The sequence below is a fragment of the Adiantum capillus-veneris genome, chromosome 8, assembly GCF_014529385.1.
Source record: "Adiantum capillus-veneris isolate H3 chromosome 8, ASM1452938v2, whole genome shotgun sequence".
Taxonomy (NCBI): Eukaryota; Viridiplantae; Streptophyta; class Polypodiopsida; order Polypodiales; family Pteridaceae; genus Adiantum; species Adiantum capillus-veneris.
The window spans coordinates 156,564,045-156,570,735 of NC_140938.1; positions in this window are offsets into that span (position 1 = coordinate 156,564,045).

Here is a 6,691-nt window from a genome sequence, read left to right on the forward strand (position 1 = left end):
ATAGGGGCTTGGGTTTTTCCCTTGAACTCCCCAAGGGTTTTTTCATCCAAAGCTAGAGACCTTTGTTTGAGTAGGGCAAATGTTGGAGCTATATATGGCTCACTCTACTGAACTTGGTCTCACCTATATATTTGTATCTTGTCCTCAATATGAATCAGTCTTTGGGAGCGTATATGGTGTGTCTCTTGTCTCGTCTCTCTCTTTCTCTCTACATCTCAACATGTAAGTCATATCTCCAACTTGCTTGAATATCTTAAAAGACGGCTAATTTAGGTAATGGCACAACACGGCCTAGTAAAATCAAAGACATTTGATGCACAAAGATGATGTGTCCTTATTAATACTAATCTCCTGGTAGAGACCTTGCTCGAATGATGTTATAGAGGAGCTACAAGAGGTTCTTCACACTTTGACGGTTGTAGCAACAAAAATACACGGGCATATTTTTTCCCCCGGCATCACTATAAGCGTTGATATAGACGTTGCAAAGAGTACGTCACAATATAGCGACTCTATAGTTCCCAATTGAACGACGCATATAGAGATGCTGCAGGACCATAATTAGCGACGCATATAGTGACACCTGAGAAAAAAATTTGGTGGTAAGACATTCATTGCCCTGTCCAAAATAAAGATGCAAAATTGTATATCGGCAAAAGTGAGTTGATAAAAGTAATACACTGACAAAATTATACACATCATAGGCAAAATCACTAGATTGTTAAGCTTTGACCAAAATATACTAGTTACAACACAATTGTCACTATTGAAAAAATACATTGTTGAACGCTAGTTACAAAATTGACGTACATAAGTCATCTCCTTATACATGCTATGAGAAAAGAAAACTAGTGCTATCTGGCTACGAGTAGATTGATGTCAACTAATCCGATGTCTCATCGTGTCCCAGTGGCGTATCTGTTGGATTCCGAAAAAAAACAATAATACTTTTTGTAAGTAACAAAATATAACTACAAAACAATCTAGTTTTTAGCTTATTATTAAAATACAATAAATGTGAGAGAGTAAAGCTTAATGCTAACCAAGCCGCAGCGAGAACTCGGAATGTCTATAAGGGCGTTTACGCCCTTTTTGCCTGCATACTCACGCTCGTACGATGTGGGGTCACCTTCAATCATCGACCAATGTGTGTTCAAAGCATACAAGGAATACGTTAACACTCAAGGCTATGTAGACTATTGCAATGGACGCAAAGGAAGAAAACCAGGAAGATACCACGTGTCTCCCATCAACTCAAAAGAAAGACAACATTATAGAACTACAATATAATGGTAGGAAAATCCATGTATGAGCTATACAAGAGCTTAGAAAATCATTCCATTGTTGAGAAGACAGAGAAAAAGAAGAAGATAGAGACGACATGCAGGAGTGTAACCCCAAAGTGTCTTTATTTAGAGTATCTTCGCATATAAGTTTAACAAGCCCGCTCAAAAAAGGGCCCCTAACTGTGAATGAGAAAACCCTTGGGGACTCAAGGGAATACCCACAGCCCTATATATATCTATCATTATATTAATATATTGTTCAATTTACAAAAATGATTTATAAGGAGCTACATTACTTCTTTTACATACAACGATAGCTTCAAAGGCTCAATAAAATGATCTCATTAACTCTTCCAACACTTCAAAGAATGGTATGCATTATCTTCAATTTTTATAAACATATACCATTTGTGATATACTTCAGTTTGTCTTTGAGCTATGTATGATCTGTCATTATCACAAAATCAAAGACCACAAGATGGAAATCACATCAATGTTAGAGAAATACAATGACATAATGCCTTTGGAGATGGTTTGTAACACTTCAATCAAGCTTAAACCGATGTATATATATTATACAATCTTATTAACATTAAATACCATTTGATATGTGCACATATATACAAAGCCGGTACTCAAATTTTACCATGGGAATCTATTATTTGTATGGATTCTCTTAAATGTAAGTTTTCTCAATCATTAATTAATCACCATGGAATGTTGTCATAGAGAAAATATATGAAGAAATGAACATCTCAAGCATAGAAAAACATCATCAAACAAGATAATGAAACAATATCATGACATCATGAAACAATCATTTGAATCATACAAATCACTATGAGACAATATCATGGCATAATAGAGCAAAGCCATAGAATAATAATTAGCTCAATCATTAACACATTATCATGGAAAAGAAACATTCAATCTAATTAACAAATATACATCATGAAACTCTGATGCAACAAGAGAGAGCGAAATAGATTGATGAACAAAGAATATATAGAGTATGCAGAGCAAATAGATGAAATAAACAGTTTATATGGATACAAGATAATGATTACATGAAGAGATTATCTCGGTTCATAACCTCCTGACCACCCCCGAGCTATCTCAATCTCAATTTCAATCTTGTGCACACTATCAATTATCTCAATCACACTCTCACTCTCAGTCTCAATCACAATCACAATCACACTCTCAATCTCTTGATGGCAACAACGATTATAATTGGAATTGCAACACGATCACAATCCCAATATCATGACACTTGCACAGATCTTGTTTCATGCATTGGTTTCTGTATCATCTATGCATATCTATTTGTAAGCTAACCTGTTGTTTCTTGTACGCTACTTTGCTGCTGCTGGCAATTTGTTTCTATAATAACTTTATCATATGAACTCAAAATATAGGTGTTTAGAAACTCAAAACGATGGGACCAAGTTTGGTCTACAAGGCTTCGCAGACAAAATTGCAACAAACTACTTCGTGTGGTTGAAAACGCAACTTTTAGGTAGCAACTTATAAAATCTCTATTTTTTTATGTCCACGAGTTTTTCAACTTATTTTAAGCTTGTCTTATGTATTTTAAGTTAAAACACATGAAAATAAAACATTGATATTGATGAAAATAATAATTTTGACTACGTTGGAGAGGGGGAATGGAAAACACACCTGATACACATGCAATGGCTCCTACATAGCTCAGGGTTTTCACAGAAACTCACACCAGCAGGGCCTCTCCTTCACTTCACCCAACGCACACACGACCTGCACATTTGCTAGACAGCGATCACAACCATCTTGCCCGCTTTTAGTTCTTCCACAACTGAACACCTCTCTTTCTTTCTCTCTCACACACATAGGGGGCCCAGGGGGCGCACACGCTCACACACACCGGCACCACACACCCGGGAGACGAGCAAAGCAGAAAGGGAAGGAGGGGAGAAGACGGCGCCAAAAAGATGCAAAAATGATCAAAATTACTCTGTCCTTATTCATGAAGGCGCATCTTTCAAAAAAATTGTATTTCACAAAAATCTCACAAAATATTACTGTTTGGCCTCTATCATGCAACCAAGAGTCTCTTATCCACTTTCATCTCTATTAGTGTGTTGAGACTATATGTGAAGCTACTCTAAATATAGCGATGGGTCCCCTCTATGTATATACCAGCATGTATATGTATTCCATACACTTTGGGGTTGCATTTTTTGCGCATCGTCTCTTTGTTCTTCTCTTTCTCTGTCTCCTCAACATGATACCAGAGCATAGTTTCTTTTTCTTCATAATAATAGAGCGTTTTTTCCCTCTCATGGCTTTGCACAACGCACATGCAACATAAATCTGCAGTTCGCATGCACCCTCTTTGTTGGAGCTATATATCACTCACTCTACTCAACTTGGTCTCAATATGAATTAGTCTATGGGAGCATACATGGTGTGTCTCTTGTCTTATCTATCTCCCTCTCTCTCTTTCTCTTATATCTCAACATGGTATCAGAGCGGGAACAATCATGCGACGATTCAACTCATTATGATGAAACAGATTATGTGTATGCGGTTTGCTCGTAAGATTCATAATTTTACTTCTTTTTTTTTTGAGCATTGATTCTTGTTAACCATGATTATTTTGTGCTAAAGAGGAATATACTTAGTGTTTTTTGTAGTGATTACTGCTAGTCAATGTGGTGAATTGTTGATTACATTTACTTATTGATTTGTATTTTGACACCCTCAACTTCGTCTTAATTTTTTAGGGTCTTCTGTTCAAAATTTGGAGCAACAAGAAAGAATGATGGACCAAAGCTCTTTCATCCAAAACTTGTTCGTCTACTTTCTCTCTTCAAGAGAGAAGCAACAAGAAAGAATGATGGACCAAATCTCTTTCATCCAAAACTTGTTTGTCTACTTGCTCTCTTCAAGAGTTCTCAGCAGAAAGTTATGTTGTTTTTACTGCAATCGAACTTGACGCGGGTTTCGTCTTTGTGAAGTGTCCATGATCATTTTTCTATTTTTAGCATGAATTTTTTTATATCGAACTTAGCGTTGATCTATTCATATTGTGACCGTCAATCTTCAAGAACTCTTTTACTATTGACGTCTCATTTCACCTATGTTTATGGTGCTGTCTCTCATCATTTTTGAACGCTCGCAAATTGGAAGAATTCTCATTATCTTTGAACTTTCAGATATTGAAAAAGAATGATTGTGAGATTATTATCTCGACCTTAGTCATGGCCTTCACCATATATGGTGTACAAATTTTGCGATCTTATCTGATATGTTGTTAGCATGAAAACTAGAAGGAAAACAAGAACCTCTATAGCCTTGCACATACCACGGAAGGAAATACCATAAAGCTGCAGAAAACACCTGTAAAGTTGGGTGGGAAAAAGCACTAACCCAAACCATGATTAAAATTGATGAAAACAAAGACCTTAAATATGAAGCTCGTGTTGTGTAGACCTCCATAGAGTATCCATATTCTTGACTCAGACAACAAGCCAGAGAGTTACAAGCTTTCGAAGTTGGAGTATCTCTCAAAAGCTCTAAAAAAGGCTAGTCTCTGTTAGGAAAAAGGGTGTGCAGGGAATTGCAGCTATTAAAAAGGGGGGGTTTTTTGTCTCTTATCCCAAGGAATTTTCTCTCCCCTCTTAGCCAACATGGTTCCCTCTTTGGTCCCTCTTAATTGCTCCATTTTGGGCTTAATTTTGGTAGAAAGAATCATGTCGGCCACTTTTTGACCAAGGCAAGTGGAGAAGGGAGGTATCCAGTGGACCAAATGTTGAGCTATATATATAGTATCTCTATATATAGCACCCTGGTCCCCTCTATATAAACGCATCTCGTGTGATCAGTAGACACACTTTTTGGGGTTTGTAGTTATGGAGTTCTCTCTCTCTTCTCGTCTACCTGTGCTCTCTCGCTCCGGTTCAACATGGTATCAGAGCTCGATTGTGATTATCCCTAACGTGCAAGGAAACATGTTGTGGTCACAAAAAGAGATTCACAACATCGAGCAGCTAAGTTGATTTTTATATTTTCTATTATTTCCTTGCATGTATGATAATAGATATGGAGAAGAAGGTGCTTTGGGTAATGTGCTTCAGCGAAAGATTGTAGTAGGAGGATGCCTTGCATCACGCTGTTTTTGTGCAGCAAAGTTTTAAGTAGAATCTAAAGAAGGTGTATATTCACAGAAGCCTCTACAGTAGCGCGTTTAGGTGATTGAGGAAGTTTGCTTGTGTTGCCTTTTTTGCTTGGTCCAAATACAGGGACGGGGATGTTTTCTAGGCTCGTTGGATTTGAAAAGTTTCGTCCCGCAGGAGCCCTCAAGGCTGCAGACTCACCGGGCAGTCGGCCCTTCGACTGCATTTTTTCTTTTTGCTTGGTCCAAGCTTGTCAGATTTGAAAAGTCTCGTCCGGCAGGAGCCCTCAAGGCTGCAGACTCACAAGGCAGTCGACCCGTCAACTGCACTTGCCCTTCATCTGCACGCAATTGTTGAGCTTATATGTGAAGCTACTCAATATATGGCTTCTCTATATATGGCACCCAGGTCCCCTCTATATATACATCATCTCATGTGTGTATTCTACACACTTTGGGGTTCTACTTCTGTGTTCTCTCCTTCTCTCAACATGGTATCAGAGCAGTACGTTTTTGTTTTCGATTTTTTTCCTGATAAAAATCGATTTTGCAGAAACTACCCGCCGAAGGGATCGGAATCGATGTGGTCTACAACTTTGCAGAAGGAAGTTTTGTCAAATTCTGCACCGATTTTGAGTTATCGTTCACGGACTGCGTACATACCTGAAAAACAGCTTTCGCGTTTTGTTTTTGCTTTTTGTGCTAATTCGAAATGATTTTGCAGAAACTACTCGCGTGAGAGATCGGAATCGATGTGGTCTACAGCTTTGCAGAAGGAAGTTTTTTCAAATTCTGCACCGATTTTGAGTTATCGTTCGCGGATTGCGTACATACCTGAAAAGCAACTTCCGCTTTTTATTTTTTATTTTTGTGCTAATTGTAAACGATTTTGCAGAAACTATCCGCCAAAGAGTCCGGAATCGATGTGGTCTACAACTTTGCAGAAGGAAGTGTTTTCAAATTCTGCACCGATTTTGAGTTATTGTTCGCGGACTCAGTACATACCTGAAAAGCAATTTTCATTTTTTTTTTTGATTTTTCTGCTTGTTGAAAATGATTTTGCAGAAACTACCCTTAGGAGAGACCGGAATCGATGTGGTCTATAACTTTGCAGAAGAAAGTGTTTTCAAATTCTGCAGCAATTTTGAGTTATCGTTCGCTGACCGCGTACATACCTAAAAAGCAATTTCCGTTTTTTGTTTTTTATTTTTCTGCTTATTGAAAACGATTTTGCAGAAACTACCCGCAT